General features: G+C 41.1%; 1 protein-coding gene across 5 annotated transcripts in view; it reads right to left on the reverse strand.

Moving 5' to 3' along the window:
* LOC124157229 (zinc finger protein castor homolog 1-like) overlaps positions 1-21162 on the reverse strand; it is a 399561-nt gene extending 378399 nt beyond the window's left edge. For 3 of the 5 annotated variants that reach the window (XM_046531785.1, XM_046531788.1, XM_046531783.1), the window contains exon 1: positions 20280-21162. The gene's annotated coding sequence lies outside the window, so the exon portion shown is untranslated. The remainder of the gene's footprint in view (positions 1-20279) is intronic. The other 2 variants (XM_046531790.1, XM_046531789.1) reach the window with 1 other exon arrangement.
* Between the last annotated feature and the right edge of the window lie 1099 nt (positions 21163-22261).

The raw sequence follows: 22261 nt of genomic DNA on the forward strand, positions 1-22261 counted from the left end.
ATGAATTTTAACATACTAATTCGCATACACTACAAAAACAAGCAATCATGCAACATTCAGAGCAAATTCACACACTAATTGTAGTATGTACTGAGTACGTAGCGAATTACCAGCAATTTAAAAGTATGATATGATATGGATCCGTATTCCGTAAACAATATCTTTCTAGCATGCATAGCTAATATTTGAGAACGTTTTTCAAACTGAGTGAATAAATTTTTTCAATATTAAACAAGAAAAAACGGTATTTCAGTGATTTAGCACATTACTCTCAATTTTTTTCACTGGTAGGTTAGTTGTTGTTGGTGTAGCTTGAAGAAAGTTCTAAATATTTTTGCCATGAAATCCATAGTTGTTTTACAATTGAAGAATACGAATGTTCACTTTTCCACAGTTCTGAGGACAGAGACGAGAATACAAGTAGGACGCGGAGTTTCCTTCTTTTATCCTTGGTTCGCAAAGTTTACCACTTAGCATCGGTTGAGAGGGAGGGATGCGGTGTTAATAAAGTTCTCGAGATTCGAAAGAAGGATGAGTTGAGGGATATTCGGGGAAGAAAACGACAGGACGAGAAGAGTTTGAAGCTTATGAGTATAAAATAGCGTCTTCATATCAAGAAAACCAAGGATTCCACAGCGAAAGGGATGCGTTTCCGATTTTTTCCATGCAGTACGTATTATGGTCGCATTTGATAAATTATACAAGTTTGGCAGGAGATAAACTCTGCTAGTAAATCATCACTGTTCGGCACACCATTACCATATTAACTAGGTCCATCCCGCTAATTACACAACAAAATGCGGTACGTCAAAATTGACGGTTTGAGCATTGATATTTAGTAGCAAAAAAACTGCAATGCCAAATTATAAACTGCATTTATCATTAAAATGTCATTTTCACATTTTCCCTGCAGAAATGACAATATTCGACGAATTTAAGGGATTTAAATGCATAAATAAGGCTTTTCACGGCACAAGCGAATTTTGTGCCAAGCTTAATGCCATGAAATTTGATAAAATTTTGCGGAATAGTCATAAAAGTTAGCTAAATGCTGTTGCAGCGTGTATGTGTTTTTGCAATTCAAGTAATGCCCCGTCACCAGAAATATTCACCTACTTTGAATTTGAATTTATTTTGGAAATCCATGCGGATCCCGATAAACAGCAAGCTTCCGAGCATACGCACGACCGAGACTTTGACCAAAGCTGTAATACAATGTTATTTATACCAGTATTTCTCTAAACTAACTCCGACCATTCATTCTGGTTTTGAAATTACAATTGAGGGGGTGAGAAGCCAAGGGGTAGAAGTGATTTTTTTCTCAGTAGAGATAGGTAAAGGTAGAAGAAAGGTAGAAATTGTTAGAAGAAATACACAAAAACTTGGTTGCCAAGGGATACGAGTCTCTGTTCTGTACTGACATCGAGTGGAAAATCAAATGCACTATATCAAATATCTAATTCATCTCGTTTTTTTTTCCTATACCTAATATCTGAATGTAACTGTGTATAGAAAAAAGAAATCACTTGTACCCCTTAGCTTTCAAACCACTTAATTACATTACGCACGCATCCATAGAAACTCAACAAAACCATACGCATCATATACCTGTATCCCAAATATTTAAACGGAGAAGGGTCCGATAACCGCAACACTGATACCCGACAAGACGTTAGAGAATGGAGTGGATATTTTTAACAGCGAATGGTTACTTCAGGCACGCGACCACAAGGAATGCTAGAAAATCGGCGTGGCTATACTCCCGTCATCTTTCACCGCAAGCAAATTCGTTCCCAAAGAAACTCAAGCACAACGGCGAGGGACGTAATTTTATCTCACAATCCGAGATTAAGATACTAGCAGTCTTAAAGCAAAGAAGATAAACCACCGCAAATTGATAGTCTCTCCAGTTTCGGATATGCGGAAGCATAGCGTTACCCAAAAAGGCATTAACAAAAAGTCCATTAGTATTATAAAATTAACTCCATAAGAACTCAACTTAATTTGAGGTATTTTCGACCGATTAAAAATACTATAAAGACTGATAAAATCTATATCTTCCACATATATATTTTAAAAATTAGCCCTTATTTTTCTACCTCAAATAATTAAATTAAAAATTAAGTACAATCTTCGCATAGTTAACTGTATAGTAACCTATCATTTACAATATTATAAACTTATGTTCTTTCTTTCATTACTCGAAAAAAGATTAGTCAAAATTCACAACCAAGAGAAAAAAATCCTTTTCAAGGTCAACGAAGCCACTGATTGTAGGAAAAAATATTGAGCCTATTTAGTAGTGATCTTTTTTTAAATATCTATAATCGGAAATAGTCACATAGTGTCCTGTACGGGCACGTGAATGACACGTAAGTAATCGAGTACCTATTTTCCCATCAACATCAGGGTTCACGATGGACATTTCATTGGTAGAGAGAGAATTCACCCACCACGACGCCATATGGCACACACCAATGCAATTCAGTTTGCAAAGAATTCACAATGAATGGGAAGTTGAAAGTCAACGATGAATGAGAGATGGCGGGAGAAGGTGCGCGCGTTTCGTGACTCTCTTGGTTGACACGGGGCGGGCAGTGTTGGAAGACGCGGCGCTGCGGTCCCCTTGGACGGCAAGCAAACAGCCGAGCGCGGAGACCCGAAAAGGCGGCAAACCACGTGGCCACGCTACCTAAACACAATCAACCCGGTAAAGGGATCCAATGGAAACCGGGGCCGCTCGTAGGTTCCATGTAAAATCACTCCCTTGCAATGGGGCCTGAAGAATTGTCTCAAAATCTTTCAATTTTAAAGTAAAATATTTGGCCCGTTGAGCACACTTAATGTTAGTTTAAAGTATACCCGGATTAGCCACGGTGATAATTTATACGGGAGTCATCCGCAATGCACAATCGTGCGAAAGATCCACAGAGAAAAAATCATCCGCCTTGACCGGGATTCGAACCCACAGGGAAGAATGACGCCTCCGTAGCTGAGAAACGCTTATTTTATTCCTCTATTATCGATAGAAGTCACTCAGTTACATTTATGTTACTGATGAGAGCTTAGAAATTTATTCGGGGTTATCCGTCAAAGAAAACTGCGATAAAAGGAATGTCCTAACAAGTTCAATACAAGTCCATAAACCCCTCGAACATACTTATTTTGCTACACATTGATGTTCACCTCTTTGCATTTTTGACGTCCGATGTATAAACTTGCACACAATATTAATAACGGAAGCTTCATCAATTTTCTGAAGGACTGCATTTTGTAGGTAGCGAATTATTTGAGGTAAAAGGAGGGTGAGCATATAGTTAATAAAGCATTTAGTATCCGCATAACCATGAACCAGCTCTTGTTTTTTTTTGTCTTAAAGAATCACCGTATCTTGCAACAATGACTTGAATAAAATGGTAGGTAAATTTACAACGGTTTAGCAGGAACAATACGCTGCATTATGCCTAAACATTATTGATCAAGACGCCATTGGGATAAACGGTAGTCTAATCTACTGTTTCAGCAAAGTCCAATAACAATATCTAAGCCCGAGGTAAGATTATAAAATGCGTACACTTTCAAAGCGGTGAGTTTTCGAGTTAACCACTGCATTTTTTCACGAAACGCAAACAAAGAAAAGAGGATATTCGACGTGAAAAGATGGGCCGAAAACGAGGAAAACCATTTCCAGAATCACCAAAAAAAAAGTTCCGGTGGTTCACATCGTTGGGCAAAGGAGAAGCTGAGTTGATGATAGTCTGTGCTCCTGTTTTTTCGTCAACATCTTCATGGAGCCAATGCGGCCAGTTCCTCCACCTAGCAAACAATGCACGCCACGCCGAAAGGATTGCTTCGCTCTATCGCACACGACAGCACCACGCGTGCTCTTATGATTGCCCCACTGACGATGTAGCCGGGATCGCAAAGAATAGATGAGAAGGAAAGAAGGGGAAGGAAGATACAAAACCCATCGGAAGACTGGCGAGGGCAGAAAAGAGGCGAATGGGTAACCCTGGAAATAGGAAGGGATTGATTCTCCACACATTGCAGGTTTTAGCATGAAAGGAGGGTATTTTCTTATTGCTATTATTGTTTGCAACTTTCGGGATCTTGGATCTATCCTGATTTTTGAGTAAAAAATTTAATGCCGAAACAACAGTCGTTAACAGTCAATGGAAGGATTAACACCAACCACAAATTACACTTTCCCACGGGTTTGAAGTCTACGGTGATTCTGGTGGTTTCAAAGTTTAACACCACGACTTATCTTAGGTACAATATTACGGTGGTTCTCCTGCTATCCCTCCCGTCCAAGTGGAGGAATCTAGTAAACTTACTATCAACCGCTGAGGCGGCGTCGAAATTCCAGACATTATGGACATAATTCAGTTGTGTCTAAAAAGAGAAAATGACGTAGTTTCATAAAAAAATTGAACATAAATGACTACGTTTCATTGCGCTGAGTATAGTGCCGATCGCGAATTTTTAGCGGGCTTGAATCACTGAAGAAATGAAACGACAATAGTTCGTAGAGTCCAGAAAGCTAAATAGCCGATTCGAGTTTCGAATACTCTGCAAAAATTCTAAAAAATCACCAGAACTGCTCGACATTTCAAAAAAATTACAATCTCCATAGGGTAAGCGATACTTGGGGTCGTAAGCAAGTCTTTGGGCTACTAGAGGCTTATCATTTGGCATCAAGCAGTACCTCCAAGTAACAGCCTGAAATAGCATTATGTCACTAAGGAAGGTTTACGGTCTTCTTCGACAATCGCCAGTTACCTATGATTCGTAGATAATATTGAGCAATGAAATTGCTGAGAATATATAATAATACTAAAGAAGTCAATATGAAATCCTCACATTTTTTAAAATTAAAAATGTCCACAGGGCAAACGAAAATTGGGGTGATAAGTAATTCTTTACGCTATTACAGGAGCTACTATTTTGCATCAAGCAGTGCCGTCAAGCAACTACCAAAAACAGCAGTTCGCCACGGATGAAGCCTGAGGCTCATCTTCGACAACCGTCCGATCCCTATGATTCCTAGATATCATTGAGCAATGAGATTGTATAGAATATATAATAATATAGAAATCAATATGAACTCCTAAAATATTTAAATGTACACAGGGTAAACGAAACTTGAGGTAGTCAGTAAGTCTTAGAGCCATTACAGGCACCATTATTTTGAACAAAGCAAAACTGAAACGGCAGTTGCTCACTGAAGACGGTCCGATCGCTATGATTCGTAGATAACGTGGAGCAACGAGAGAGTAGTGAATGAAATGGCTTCATTTGACGGCGGAACCCTTTTTTGAGCTATTGTAGTGCGGACGGGGAGAGGTGGTTAGAGGGCCAGAGCGGCAAGACTGGGAGCGTCGGCGGCGGCGGGTTGGAACGGCAGCGGCGGCGGTGGCGGGCCATCGGAAGCCCAGGCAGTCGCCCTTGCCCGGGGGCAATTTGGCCCGGGGCCCCCGAATCATCGCCGCGGGAGCTCGCTCTCCCCAAAGAGAAGGGTGTGAGGCGAGAGGGCGGGAGAGGGGGTGAAGCTGGCGAGGAGGAACACCGCATGTATGAGCCCACGGGGAAACTGGATGCTGCGGAACAGACTCACGAAGACGCGAGCTGAAGTTAACAAGCAAAGGGTTGATCGGGAGTACCTCTTAAGTGTTTCTCCGCGACTGAGCAGAAAGGAAAAACTGCGATTTTTTCATTGCAAGTGAGTCCAAAGGAGACTTTAATTCATCTCTTGCACAAAATGGATTGTTTTATATCATGAAACGAAAATATCTATTCGAATTCTTAAATCTATTCCTCCATTCTTAATGGGTTTTCTGTTGTAATGTAATTGTATATGAGTGGAATACAGTTATATCATTATTATTATTAATTACCGGCCTCGGTGGCGGCGGGGTAAAACCGAAGGTGGCAGGTTCGAGTCCCGCCTGAATGGGTTGTCGTCCCTACCAAGGGCATGATTGTGTGTGCTAGTCGCTGCTACACATTATTTCCCCTAAGTAAAAGGCCTTAAATTAGCTCTTTTTGGAGCGATGAAGATAAATAAATAAAATGAATAATTTCAATGCCTTCATTGTATTCACGACCCTACCCGATATTTTATGCTACTTAGGAGACAGAATGTATCTTCTAAATAGCATAAAATCTTCCCTATTTTTCAGCCCAGCATTTTATGCTACTTAGGAGAAAGAATGTATCTTCTAAATACCATAAAATGTTCCATATTTTTCTGCCCGCCTCTCCCCATTGCCGCTAGTTAAGACTTTTTGCCTGATATTACCAACCATAGTGTCACTATATAACCATTATTTATTTACATCAGCAGCGGATAACCCCAAGTCTCAACAGAAAAGATAGGAGTAAGGATTAATGAAGTTGGTTCCATCGAGGCAGGAAGCGATATGACGTCCATTCTCCTTCAAAAACAACAAAAATATAGATTAAAAACTTGACTTCTAAACAATTAGCAACGTGGAAGCCAGAATAGGATTTAAAGAGTGGAGTGGGGGCGGTAAAAAAGTAATTTTACCATAATCACAGCGCTTCCAAAGAAACTTGTGAAGAAATTTGCTTCCAAAAAAAATTGTTATAACTACAGTCAGCGATAGTAAAAAGCGTTATTGAAACATTGAAAAATATTTTTTTCACTTTACTCTACTTAAATAGTCTTCGATGTAAAACGTACGTATTTTGACTGTGGTAGTACCATACTCGAAAATCCTTAGCAGCTACACCACTGGCGTAGAGCAATAAGATTTCAGCACTTGGAATAAGCGCAAACTTGAATAAAGGCAAATAATGATTATTCATGATGTGTGCTTAAAAGTATGATCCTCCAATCGTACTTCATCGACAGATGTTCACCGAAAAAGATTTAGAAAATAGAACAGGGATAAAGGCATGCACACCTATTTTTAGTTTTTAAAACATGTACGCCCAAACTATGAAGGGCTTCCTCCAAGTTGCTTACGCTGGAATTTAGCAAAATTACGAACTTTTTTTTTAAGTAAACCGGGACTAGCTACGGTGATAACTTTTACGAGAGTCACCCGCAATATACAAATTGTACGAAAAATCCACCGAGAAAAACTTATTCACCTCATCAATTACGAACATTTTGTCGGTGTAAAACTGAAAGTACCCACGGGAAAAATATTAAAATTGGTTGCGTGTACGCCCTTAACGGGCGTGCTCGGCGAGGTTCACAATTTTCAAGAAATTAGGAAACCCGTCTCCCTCGCGTCCGTCCTAGATGGTTATGGACGAGTGTAGAGGGCAGCGAACAGGTGAGCACGCGCCTTCGGATGCGAAGAGAGTCGTCACGAGTACTCACTGGGGGCGGAAATTACGGACGCACGAAATTCTGCGGCAGTGGAAAAATTTCGGGTGGTGTCGCCCTCGTGCCTCTGGGAAAAGAAATATAAATCAAAGGAGGATGGGTAAGCTGCACTGCTGAGGAGGCGAAAGGGTTTGGACTATGCTGACGGATGAGGGCAAAGAATGCGCTGAACCCTTGATGCCTGGATAGGCTAGGCCTCAAGGGATGAAGAAATATGGATCGAAGAGAAAGGGATGTTCTGGGACGCATACCGCACCGGGTGACGATTTGGATCGCTCTCTCATGGAACGATAGGTAAAGATCTCTCGGGTTTTACACGGGGTTAGTTTCTTCATTAGAGAAGGACTGAGGCTGTTGCTTTTAAGGGAGATTTATTACATTTCACGGCGTCTGGGTGATAAGCAATATCTTGCAGCGATGATGCGTCTGAGGACTGATGATATGCCCTAAACAAGCGCCATTCAGATATTCATTAATTATTTTTAAACATTTATTTAACAAAAATTATTCATAAAGCATAGGAATCATGCTAAAAACTGTATTCATAGCAAACGAGAATTATTTTAGCACGACAACGAAACGTTTTTCCTACAAGCTGTAGGGAATTAAAGATAATTTGGTACAGTAATATCTTTTCATCTGTATCCTTTGAAATTTTACAGCTGTTTCTATCACATTTTTTTCAATGCTACAAAGCGGGGGTGCGAGATAGCTAACTAAGCAGAACATTTGGACGCTGATCAGAGGTACCAAGGCTCGATTTGGGGTAAGCATAGATTATGCCAGCCCAAAAACGAAAATCGCGATATGGAGAGTGGAAATGGCTTCACCAACGTCGGTGCCTTACGATGTAATGAACTCTAGCCACACGTATAACTACTAACATGCGGTTTAAATCGCAGAGTGATTGAGAATCGACCCCCACTTCGCCTGATTCTCAGGACAAATATTTACATTGTTTTATAATTTTGGCGAACGATCGTATCTCCCCTCGAATGCTTCAAAAGAAAATTTCTTGGGCCTTGTACCGTATACGTATGTAATGTAAACGATGACGGAAATGATGGAGGTAAATATTAATGCAAATAAATAGTTTTATAGCAAATAAGGAAATAAATTTTCATTAGAAAATTCAAACCTCGTAAGAGACCGTTAAAGTCAATCATAAATAACATGCTGTAAATTAACGAGGAAAATAAAGCACATTAATTAGCAAAACAACTCATTCCCTTGTGTCTACTAGTGGTATGACTCTTAACTATGTCGTAAACCGATAAAATGTAAGTATATTTACGACATGGTTAGGTGATCCCTCCCCAGGCCTCTTTATTTTTTTCCAATCTAGGCCTTCATGATATTTAAAATCTTCCGCATCTCTTTCATCTAAATTTTTCAATAAACCGTAAGACAGGCTTGGCTTTTTGGTGCAAAAGCTCTTCTATGCTATTATGTTTATGCTAAGCACATGAAAAAATAAAACTGCTGCTTGAAAATTTTTAAATTTCGGCGAATTTCATTTTCAATTTCGGTTTTAAAGGGAGCATTGGATATAATGCTTGCAAGCAATTTATAACTGCAGCGTTTGTAACGTATCTTTTTACATTCTCAAAATTGACCTGGTTAAGATGAACTTCTGCGACCAGTATCCCAGAAGTAACACGAGCCTGTCTCACACCCTGAAAAGAATTTTCTGAAAACAGGAAACGGCGTTCCTCACTAAAATACACATATCTTATAAACATGAATCATAGTCCCTCAATTTTCCATGATTTTCAGTAAGTTAAATGACACATTTTAATGGTCACCATGAGACAACCGTCACTACCTCACCATGATGCTACACAAAAGGGAAAACAATTGACAACATTGCAAGAGTATGGTCTCAATGGTAAACCCTAACCATTTTCAATAAAACTTGATCAAGCGGTTAAGGTGTTGAACGACGGGCTAGGGGTGAACCAGGGTAAAGGGTGAGGGAACAGGGTATTTAATCTGAGAGGGTTGAATTATATGTATTAATGATCTGGGGAGGGGGAGAGAGGGCTGTTAGAAGAGAACAGAGGATTGAGAGATGGGGTTGAGAGGGGTAATTGGGGATTCAGAGGGGGTTGAAGTGTAAAGGGGTAGGGGAATTCAATGCACTAGCGAAAGGGGGTAAAAGAATGAGTCCAGGACTGGGGTGGGGAGGACCACCAGAAACAAGAGAGTTGGTTTCATTCGATTTTTTTACATCCGAGACTAGCAACGTGTTTCGCATTGGGACCGATAGGATAATTCCATCATGGGAAAGAAATATATGGCCACCAATTAATCTTATCTCTTTTGTTATCCCCATCAAATACAACGACCCCCCCTTGATTTTTTCTCCCTTTTAATCTCTCTCCAACAAATTGACCTCTCCTTACACCCTTCCCCCTTCTTAATTATGCTCCCCATAACTCGTGCAATTATTACACGAGTAATTAAGATTATTAATTGTGTCATCCCGTGCTGAAAAGTACGCTATTAATACCGACGGCTCCCTCATATTCATGTTGACCTCTTGGTGGCTAAGCGGTTCAATCCGAAAGGGTTCCATCACACTCGCTCACATCTTCATTTCAGAGGTTGGTTTGGATGCGTGGCGATAGGGTTCAACCCTGGACTGAGTCACAGGCGTAAGACTTTTCACGCATTCGAGGTAGGAGAGTGCTTTATCCTGGGCCGACTCGCATTGCGAAAATATTTTTTCCTAGGTATCCTCGAAGGCAGAGGCGTGACTGTGGGGGATGAGGAGATAGACCCCCCCAAAGCCTAGGAGAAATTAAAAAAAAATTAAAAACCATTTTCTAGTTTTGACATATAATAACTGCATCTATTTAAAGTTTAATTTTTAGTGCCAAAATGATGTAAAATTTATTTCCAGGAGTCATTTTTTAAATATTACTGGATTCCCCGTTGCCCGAGGGGTAGCCACTCCAAGCCATTCCATCCCCCCCCCCCAAAGCACATTCTTAGTTACTCCACTGCTTGAAGGATTTATCGGAAAATAAAAGCGACCCTGGGATCATTAGCAAAATCTACACTCCTTTGGTGAGCATGCAGCTACACGTTTTATTTTTATTTCATTCCCAAACCACAGAATACAGCTAATATTGGCCATTTTAAATCGGGATATTCAACAAACTTAACCATTAAACAAATACGAAAAACTATTCCTTGGATAGGGGACACCTACCCAGGCGAGACTCGAACGCGCTACCTCTTGTTTGGCAAGCGAGGACTTTACCCCGCCGCCACCGAGGTCGACAATCAATGAAAGCCATTTTTATGACCAAACTCCAACTTTGTGCCTAGCCGATTAATTTTCTTCTCTCATAGGAATAATTCGGCTACCACCGTCACAAGAGTTTGAATGACAACAAAAAACCTATGGCTGAGAAGTTTACATGAGATAGCATAAAATCATGGAAGTGTATATTGGTTACTTCATATTGCTTGATAACGAGAACTATATATTTCCGAAAGCAGTTAGTGGCAGAAAAAAGCGATGCGCAACGAACCACGGACAAAATTAATTCATGAAACACGCTGGGACCTCGGATGTTCTGAAATTTTCGAGGTCTCTTCCATTTCCCAACACCATCTAATGAGTTTCTGATGAACTGCCCGCCTGACAACTCATTTTCCTCTCCATTTCACAGCAGCGCCGGAAAGAGACACGAAGAAGCGTTTTGTGGCACGCTTCATATCCGCAATTGCCGTACTTAGCCTGCACAAGTCGACAGTTGACCGGTACCTAGATGAAATGGGCATCAATTACTAAAGAAATAGTTAATAATTGTGTGTTATGGTATGAAAATAAAAATTGTGTGTTATGGTATAACTTGACCGAGTGCCAAGATTCTTAAGATTGCGACGAAAAATTTGAGCGAGGTAATGCGTAAGCAGAACCATTCATATCCATCGTCGAACGTTGAAACGAATTGAAATTTCTTTATTTATGGTGAAAAATGAAAACGATTTCGAAGAAGGATACGCAACTAAATCTTTGAAATTCCAGCACGACTCCACTCCTACAGAATTTATAGCGAATTCTACCAGAGACTCGTAAAAGGTTAATTGATTTCTGCTGCCAAGTGGCAGGTCAGGCATTAAACCCACGGCTTAGTGCCTCTAATCGTACCACTGGGCGCCACGCTAGACTTAGTAAGTAAATAGCTACAGGAAAAAATACATAAGATTTTTCAGGTTTGGTTTTATGCGCGGCCGCTTTTATAATCGAGGAAAAATGGCACGAATGCTATTATATGCTCATGAGCACCATTAGAATGTTCACCAATGAAATACGCCATATTCGCTCTTATTGGACTGATAAATCATCAAAACTCTTTACTTCCAGTTATTTGAAGTCTTTAAAAGATACCGGAAGGTTACTGAGGTCCGAAATATTCGAAAAAAAATCAACACCCCGTAAAATCTATTGGCGCGCTTGTACCGTAGATTTTTCTTGATGTATCTAGGGCGACATCCTTCTAGATTCACTTCTTTATTCACCATAACTTTAAAGATCAAGCTGGACTGGCGACAGAAATTCCTCCTCTATATATTTAGCCAATGCGTTTTCTCAACTGCGACGATTTTGCGATACATTTCCACCGCTAAGCAAATTTCCGCTTCACGGGGAATGTGTACTTCTCAGAGGCATGCCCGCCCGATTTTCCGACATGTCTTTTCCTTCCAACAGACCATTCCGCATGCGGCGTAATACCCGCCAATTACTTTATCTTACAGATCCCAACTTTTATGAGCAGATTTCTTCGCTTCCTCGCGATGCCTGCGAGGCTGTGCGGCAGTAGTAAAAACCTCAAGACGATTTTAGCTCAACTCCTAAGAGACTGCAGACCACAGTGAACGGGCAACTCCCGGGCGAGCTCATTTCCCTACACCCGTAATTTACCTACCTTTTAAGCACTTATCCCTCATCCTACAGATACCGGGCGATTGATAACGCAAATAGGCGATGGAAAATTGGACGCGGGTGACCACGATTAAAATAAAAATAATCGGGGCCATTTCTGGTAAAATGAAGCTATAAACAAGCTATAAGAATAAAGTGAGATGCACAAACAGATTCGTGATAAATATTCTGAGGCTTTCAAACTTGCGATGCTTCCACACCGTTTTTGTGGAGGTAGATTAGCGACTGCTCGATCCAAAACAAATACTTATCGCCAACGTTAATCTTAAAAATTTTGCCTCCACATATGACATCCATGGAAAGTTAGCTTAAAACGCAGGCAGTGCTTAGTTCAAATTTTACTTTGACTCTGTTCCCAGCTATTTGCACCATTTTCATGTAACTAAATTTTGATTTAAATTACAGCATTCATTCGCTAATGACCCAATAGATAGTACGGAGGTGAGTAGAGATAGTAGGAATTCTTTTGGTATGGTGAACAATGAATCAGTTTTTAAATTAAATTATGTTCTAGTGGTAAAAATAATTTATCTAGATGCTAGGACAAGTACTACCATAATAGCCTTCGTAGAAACAAGGATCACATGAGAGTTTCCAGCATGGAAAACATATTTTCTTTGGGCATTAATGGATGATGCACAATTGGAGGAGCATATTTTGAAGAAAATATCATGAAATGACAAGTACATCAAGTACAATGCACATGTACACGTACCAACCTCCTTCAGAGAGCGTATACCTTAATCTCGACCGGTGATTTTTTAATTTTTGGTAACGAATTATTCACTTAAATCTTAATTTTACATCTTGAAATTTCAAGCGTAAATATTGTAAGGGTAAGTTAGTCAACATTTTCCTTTATTAAAAAAAAGTCACCTGAAAAAATTGGATAGAATGAGCAAACATACGATACAGGAAAATGTACCTAACCAAAAAATTTCAAGATGGTGCCATAACTTTTCTCCCGTAATACTTCATCGGAAAAGAGTGTTCTAGTTGGAAAAATGTGTCTTCATAAAGCCAGACGGCTGGGTATCCTAGTGAATCGCCGCGCGCTTTGGGGCTTCGGACCAATTTCGCGCGGAACGTTCATAACGCCAAAAAACACAGCCTTTGCTCGGAACAAGCCGTACTGATGGGGAGGAATATATATTTGAAGGCATTGCCCAACACCGTGAGATGCAAATAAAGGCTCTTCCCAGAATTAGACGCAGCCGGATTGCGTTCAACTATTATTAAACCACACTTACTCACGCAACTCCGCGAAATTACACGAAAGGTGGCCAAGAAATCGAGGTAAGAAAAATTCGATTCATACCTGGACGCTTAGGTGTTTTGCATGCAAACGCGACTACGGATGGAACGTGAAATGGAAATATCATGGTAATGAAACCAAATGAATAAATGTAAATAAACCCGAAACCAGTGTCAATGATTTTGGAGTCTATTTTGCCATTCTAAAGGCTAATCTATAGCCTTGCCGCGACAGCGACAGGCTTCAACCCGAAGGTCAGCGGTGAATAGCAAACTTCCTCAAGAATATTTCAAGCTGAAAGTAACCATAGCGCCAATACACAAATAATTGGGATGAAAATAAAGGATTGACGAGTACTTCCAACTTTTGTGCAACTTTCGATTTGATTACTGGAAAGGGAGAGACATAAAACATGAATTGGAGTAAAATACTCGAATTGGCAAGCACAGTTTCGCTGCAGTGCAACTTATTGACGGCGGTACTTCATAGTTCCCATCATAGATGGAATTATTCATGCCGATCTTTTCTGGATCTCAAGATCGAAATCTACGAAACGTCTACGTCATAAAATTGATTTGCGTAAGAAAATTTAATAGCATTATCACTGCTTTTTCACAATCCAAGAGACGAAAGCTATCCAATGAATCGAAAAAATGGAAAATGAATTAGCATCTGGTTTTCCATTTTCCTTTTTTTAATTATCTATAACGTTGTTAATCTTGTTTATTGCCATATATTTTTACTGCTAGTATTTGAACAGCTATTTCCTCATAACATTACTAAGCGTTAGGTATTATTTTCTATCCACCCTGAATGTAATGGCTGCACTCGAACGAAGTATATTCTACATAACAGCACTTCTGGTTTACAACCAGATATTCAGTTGCTAAATCAACTCTATAGTTTTATTTCTCTTTTCGCTTTGCGCAGATCTGGAAGTCATATCACTAAGGAGAGATCTATTTATTTCCAAACACCAGCCTCAGTTAAAAAATGGTTTGAGTCAAAGAGAGAGATAGGGATATGATTTTTATATTTCATTATTACGAATTGCTTTGTACAAATTTCTATGGTTTCAAGATAAGTTTTATGGCTGGGTTATAATATCTAAATGAATCGTTTTTCGTATAGAGGAACTTCATGATGATTACTAATTAAACGAAACAATGAAAATTACAATGGAAGAAATAGCTCTATTATTAAATATAACACGAATATTCTCAAAATATCACGAAAATTTTATTCGAACGCGATGAGAACAAATTTGAAACGCAAAGACTCTTTCGGATTCATCGGTATACGGGCCAAGTCTATCCCGGCAGATGCCATCCACGCGGCCCGTCAAACAAATCTTAGCGCCAATTACCACAGAAAATTTGCGTAAAACCGGCGTGCAATTGGACAAAATTGACGAAAGGGTTCGAGGAAAGGGAAGAATAAAATTGATGCCAGGAAAATACCTTAATTAAAAACGATGATTTATCCATAATGGCCAAGGAAGTCGGCTGAAAGTAACCGTTTCATGTCAAGTGAATTTTCCAAAGACGTTACGCATCTTACTATTCTTCTTAAAATTTAAACTAATTTTAAATTATCGATGAGACTTCAATATGCATTATTACTAGAAAATCTGGGAAAGTATACGCAATCAATACCCTCGGAAAATTTAAATTACTGCCTATATTTTTTCAGAGACAAAACTTCAACCTCAAATAATTCCAAAATGTTTCTCACATTAATTGTAAGATATTTTTACTCACTTCAAAGAGCGATCATTAACAACAAGAAAATAACCAAACTGGATGATAAGAAGGGCACTTTTTTAATTTGACTGAAATGAAAAAGAGTTCAGAGAGATCAAATTATTTGCGGCTGCCGAATACAATGGCGTACATTTTAAGATGCGCAGTTAATCCGTAAACAACAGGTTTAGAAATAGGCAAGGGAAAGAAGCATTGGACTCATTCGGAAAACCCATTTAACTATTGGGATGGACGGTATTTACCGATGCTCTTTGATCGCGTATATCTTCCAAATGAATCCTAAATCATGGCCCGCCGCCATGGAAATAACATCGAAAATTCGATTTGTTTAACGCAATAGCCCACGAAAATATATTTCCCTGCAACCCCGTCAGTCCAAGCCAAGAAACCAGTTTTAACACCCTGCTGAAAGCTTGTCCAACGTGTCGGTTGGACTTCGACTACAAAGACACTACGTGCGAAAAATTGCGCGACCAGAAACCTTTCAAGCCACCCTGGGCCAAGATAGACATTTCGAGACACCCCTTCCTTCCATTCACCAGTACGCTCCTCCTCCAATCTTATTCTCCGCATCACAAGAGCACTCGTGAAAAATCCAGGGTTAGTATTTTTTCCCAAAAAAACATTATTACTACGCTACACAAAAATCCTCAGTATTTTGGCGAGCATTATTTATTCCAACACAGGAAGATTCACCAAGGATTGCAAGAGTTTAATCAACTGAAGGGCTAAAACAATAAAGGATGCGAACACTTTTTAGCTACCTTCCTCTTGAATATTACTTTAGGTAACTCATTCATAGTATTAAAATCGTAAGGTTAGTATACTGCAGCCATCCAGTGGTCACTTGAGGGAGATTCACCTAGGATCGCAAGATTTTAATACAGTGATGAGGTAAAATAATAATGGATACGAACAATTCTTAGTTGAGTTTCTCATGGATGTCACTTCGGTTAACTCATTCATTCTTAGTATTACATCCTAAGACAAGATAGCATACCCAAGCTAGGTCCTTCAGTTCCCCGATTTTCGTCTTTCTCGTGTCCTTTTACATAAGTCCCAATTACTTATCTGCAGATCTTCCTCGAGGTATGCAAGCTTAAATATTTACCTCCAAGTAATATTCCTCACGTAATTGCTGTCTAATGACATGACCATTCGCGTAACTTGAATATAGTAAAACTATTCACGGGTCTTAATATCAATATGGAAACGATGCATCGCTGCATCGTTAAAATGAAGAATTCTGGACTGAATTGCCTGCCTGATAAAAAGGCACGTGGAAATTTCGAAATATCATTTATCAAAGCTCATTTTTGGGTGTAAACTGGAATATTAAGTTATCGTAAGCAGTTTTCACTTCCGTTGATAAATGGGGGAACCCAATTGGTAAATACATAACGAGAAAAAAAGCTAAAACTGCTCTGAAAAGGGAAATATAAGTGGAACTGATTAGATAAATCGAATGCTTACAGTGTTAACAGACGAATTAAGCATATACTATGATAACAATAATCACATACTATTCCACCCCTGACGTGGGGGGAGAAAAATATGACGATAAAAATGAAGCTCTTTGTGAGTTTTTGAGTAATTTTTTGAGAGCTAATATTTATCTTTTATAATGACGGAGCCTATCATAGATTTCTGTGCACCAAATGTTACTCAGTCATCAAAACACGCCTATCCGCAGCTTATTCAAATCATTCTAGCTCGAATAGGGTTTTCAAACCGGATGGATAGGTTGCTGGATAGGAGAGGAAGGGGTAACTACAGAGGGCAGCTGCCGGCATACGCCTGCTCGTAACAATAGATGGCAAGGGACCACAGCTTAACGGCCCATGTGACGTAAAAATTATGTACCTTGGTACTGCAAGTATATCTTCCACTGAAGAAAAAACAAGCAGATAAACCCTTGAATGGAAATTAAGAATATTAAAAAAAACACAACCTCAGTAACGAACATGACGCTTAATTTTCTTTAAATCTTACGGAATTACTAAATAATCCGCTTTGGCATATAACATGAACATACTTAACCTCAAATAACAATTGATTCCGGAGTTGGTGCGGGGATAAAATCGGTACATACAATTTTTGACAATTCTAGTGAGGGTTTTCAGCAACGATACATCATAGCTGCGGACTTAGGGAGCATCAATCGATGCGACGCCAAATCATTCAAGTAAAAGTTTAACAATTAGGCATTTTGAAGCCTAATTCTATATCCCTTGAAATCAGATTTTTTACAAGCTACTTATTATCCTGCATCAAAACAAAATTAATAAATACGATACTAATTATTTCCGATACTCCATACTTTCAGCTAAACAAATAACGTTAGCTAAGTAGTTCCTGGATAACTTTTCAAAATAAATGTCCGATTTCCTTCGAGTTCGGTAAATGCAAGTTCTACCGCATTTTCTTCGAACCCAATGGAAATACCTCAGACCTCAGCAAGAAAGTTCGACACAAAAGACACTTTTAAAAAATCCCAACTAAGTAATAAGCTGCAAACAAATCCCTGGAGAACTGGCATATTTTGAAACACGACTCTGGCATTAAAAAAAACTGTGAAATTTGATCAACCCACTAGAGAATAAACCACCGAGGATAAATGAATAGTAACATTTTTTCGTGATCACGACTATTTTGTCGCCGCCGTAAAACCACGTGGGGGCAGGGAGGAGAGTACTACGGTGTTGACGGCCCACCACGCCCGCCTCTCCCGGGAAGCGGCTTTACCTCGCCCCCTGGCCCATTCTCTGGAGTATTCTCCACCAAATATACTACTTTAGAGTTCGCGGATGGAGTGAGGGCGTCGGAAATAGCCCCGAATTACCCTGGAATGGTGCATAAAAGCGATCCGCGGGAACATCAAATCGGAAACATCCGAGGCAAAACATGTCCCTTGGCTTCGATTCAAATTTTATGCAAATGGTGAAGAGTGCTTCTTTTCCTGATTGTTCCACGAAGGTTGCCTTTGAACGCAGTGTCCAGTTCATGTATATGGATATCAGGAATTATGAGGGAGCGGCATTTTGAGCATCTAAAAGGTACTTTTTAGCGCAATAAATTCTTGGCTTACTTAAGTGATGGCTGATGCTGTCCTCACAATACTCAACCATTCAAGTTAAATAATCACACCAGAGAAAAAACCTAAACATGCTCAATACGCATAGTAAGTAGAGACAGATGCACGTAGTTTAGTTGCACGTTTCACACAAAGATACAAAACAAAAACGGTTCGAATTACATGAATATAAAATCATTAAATGTAAAATCAACTCTAGATTAGATTGAGCATGGAAATAATTCTAACACACACGATTGAGCACTAATACCACGGCTAATAGTAGGAAACAGGATGACATGGTATTCTCTTCTGTAACTTGATTTTATAAACCAAGGATAATTCACACTAAAAGTAAGATAGGTAAGATACTCCACACATTTTCAGGAAATTAGTGAGAATTGATATCCTAATCTATCAAACTAGAGCTAAACAAGAGAATGTATGATACCAGAAGTCTAAACTCAACGGGGTAGACTCTTTTAAGTGAAAGAATCTAGTACTATACGTCACAGATCAATTAAAACCTCAAGAAGGCAACGTAATCACGAGAGAAACTATCAACTTAGCGCGATCAACTACTTGAAGGCAAATTTCACCCCAGGATTGTGAAAATAAAATCGTGACTTTACTCGAAATCAGGAGCGACCGTTAATCACCTTCATTTCGACCAATGAGTTAAAATCCCTATCGGATGATCAAGAAAAAAAACCCTCGACAACACGAACATTTTCCATCGGAAATAGCAATCTTCGGCGAGATTATAACGAAACACATGAACGGCTGCTGGGGGTGGTGGAGGGCGGCGCGCAAAAATACCAAGCCGGGTGATTTATGCGAGCGTGACCGCTGGTGGCGCTATGATTATCGGCCACGCCTTTTGACATTGGTCTCCCGGGATCAGAACCTTCGGACGCAAAGAAAAGAGCGCGTTTTAGCACCCGGAGAACACGAGGCAGAACAAACTGGGAATCGCTGGGGGTTAAGCCCACTCGATGTAAGTGAGCAGAGCGCCGGGCCCTCGAGGGAGGCTTTTCCGCCGGGCGGTGCTGAGGGAGGTCGCCGGCGATGGGCGATGCCGGCGACCGCCGCGGCGGGCTGGCAGACACGGAGTACCCCAGTCAAAAGGGTTAACAGCTACCATGCGCGAACTAGCTACGGTAACAAAAACCCGGAAAAACCTTATCCCAATCAACAATTACCGAACTTCACCGGAAGGATAACGCTCGGACACTCGCATACAGGGAAGATAAGGTGATATCTCAAATAAACCTAGCCTTAAAATAAACCAGAAAGATCCGGCCAATTCTTCCCTGAACCAGAAAACGCTAATGTATGACCCGCTTCACGTTCAGGAAGATATCCAACACTAAAAACACCAGCCTCGACGCTCGAGACTTCACTACTGAAAGACATGAGCGTATGCAGCAAGGAAATACCCCTGTACCCTTCCTAAGGGCAGGGTTCGCGGGATATCTTCTTCATCCCTTGGATAGTGGCCGACATAAATATGAGGGTGCCCCCACTTACCCGCTGGACAGGGGTCGGAAACTGGTCTAGGACTTGGGCCAGCCTCTCAGTGCGGCCTCCGGTCAGATCAGCGACCGGCCCGACTACAGCGGTCATGAATGGGGATACGTTTCTGAACGATGGCAACCCTAGTGAAATCCTCTGAAGGGTCAGAGCCCCTTTGGAGTAACCCTCCAAATTTATGTATTCCCTTTTCTCGGGTATTTGTTGTCTGGGGTAAGGCTACTACGCCTCCTTTTGGAGTCACCTTTGTCAAAACGCTGGCAGCCAAGAAGAAGTCAACATAATCGGGGGAGGGTCATAGTACTTCTGCACCAAAACACTACACCCACACTCACCGGTAAACTGAGATCCAGCGTAGATCGCAGAGGTCTAGGTCCAAAACACTCCCAACTTAAAAATATATATAAGGCGATCTTTCTTCGGAAGAAATGCGCCTCTCTTATGAAATGGTCAAATCACCACCAACTACTCCAACAATCTCCAGACTCTCTCCCCTTCCTGTGACACCAACAAATAACAACACTATAATGTCACACGGTTACGAGTATCCTTCAACACCTTCTTCCTCCCACACCTTGTTATGATTTACAATATCACTTTCTGTCAGTTTCCCAAGGAAAACTTGGAGCGTGGAATTAGAAATCCCCACGCGAAACAAGACCACTGTCTGAACTTTTATCGGAATACCGTCCACAGGCCACCTATGCTAGGAAACCAATGATGTCTCCTCTGGTATACAGCTTCCAGTAGGAACTTAAGAGGTTGGACACGATAACCCTTTACACTAACATCCAGGGTACGGAGGCAATGTCAATCCAATAAGGCAAATTAAACTCGCAGGCTTGGAGGCCTAGAATATTTTTGTCTTCCTGGTCCACCACAGTGCTCTTAGGCGACACTGATACAATTAAAACACACCGGCCGACTCCACCGTCGAGCCACGGGGATGGATAACTCCGAGGTGATCAGGAGGAGTCATCCAGGGAGAGCACGTGTTCAGAAAGCTGGGCGTGTCAAATAGGTCTAAAAACACACCAAGAAAGACACCGGCCACCATCCGTTGAGGTCCTTCTTCACCACCACCCGGTCGCAATGAAGGCACACCGCACAGTCGTCGACGCGCGGAAAACAACAAAAACACGGGCAGGCGGTGATCCCCTTCGCGAGGCCGATAAAGTTTCGCCTCATGCGATCGCAGGGCTACTGAGCCGGAGCTCGCCAGCGTGAGACGGCGGGAACGGAGGAGAAGGCGATGGGGCCTCCCCTCCCCCTCTCCACGGTACCTCCCTCGCGGGCTGGAGTGGGGGAAGAATTAGGAGGAGAAGGCGGCGAGGGAGGAGAGGGGAAGATTTGAAAAAAAGCAGGAGGGGGAAGGGGCGAGAGAGTGGGGGAGTATATGGTGCTGGAAGGAGGGGTTTGGGTCGCGACTAGGCGGGGGAGGGGAAGTCATCGAGAGAGGCGAGGGAGGGGGGAAAGCGAGCAGTGGAGGGGAAGGTGAGAGAGCTCTCTGATGAAGGGTTGGGTTGGTAGTAGGTGGAGGGGGGGGGGGGGGGAAGAGAAGTAGGGGAGGATTTTGGAGAAGGGAGAAGAAGAAAAAAAACAAAAGCGACGCACCAGACGCGTGAAAAATGACGATAATTTCCTTTTTTATTCCTCTTTCTCTACCCCTCTTCCTTTTTTCCTTCCCTCTCTATTATAAGTTTTATTTTTAATTTTTTTTTAAAGTTCTGTGTTCTTTTCCTGCTTCTTCTTTCTACTCTATGCTACCCCTCTCTCATAACTTGGCTGGCCAACACAACCCCTTAGTCGTAATCCCTTACCGGCTTCACCCTCAGCAGAAATGCTCCACAGCGTCTGGGTCTCGCTTTACGGGATGGTTACGTGCCAAACCCTTTCCTCGGCTCATACCCACAGCACCACCCCTAGTGCCCTCACCTCGACTGAATTAATATGAGGGGTAGAAAAGGAAAAGTCGTATTTAACAGCCTTTTGCCGAACGCATACGTCTGCGTGTCGGGGGACTACAATGAGTGAAAATTCGACCCGAGACGTTTTTTCGCGCACGACGCGGCCAAACCCTAATTTTTTTTTTCGCGGATGCTTAATTTTAATGTGTTTGCATGCAGAGACTACCCAATAATCTGCTGCGAAGATGTATGGCATGGGGTGTCGGGACGCTAACCAGTAACACAGCAAAAAAAGGGTTGGGATATCGAAGAATGGAGTTGAATTCGAGCTGGATATAAAGTTTGTTTCCCTTATACCTTAACGGAGAGCGTGGTAGCCTCAGTAGGTAGAGCGCTCATCTTCTGATCGC

Source organism: Ischnura elegans, chromosome 4 (assembly GCF_921293095.1).
Source record: "Ischnura elegans chromosome 4, ioIscEleg1.1, whole genome shotgun sequence".
Taxonomy (NCBI): Eukaryota; Metazoa; Arthropoda; class Insecta; order Odonata; family Coenagrionidae; genus Ischnura; species Ischnura elegans.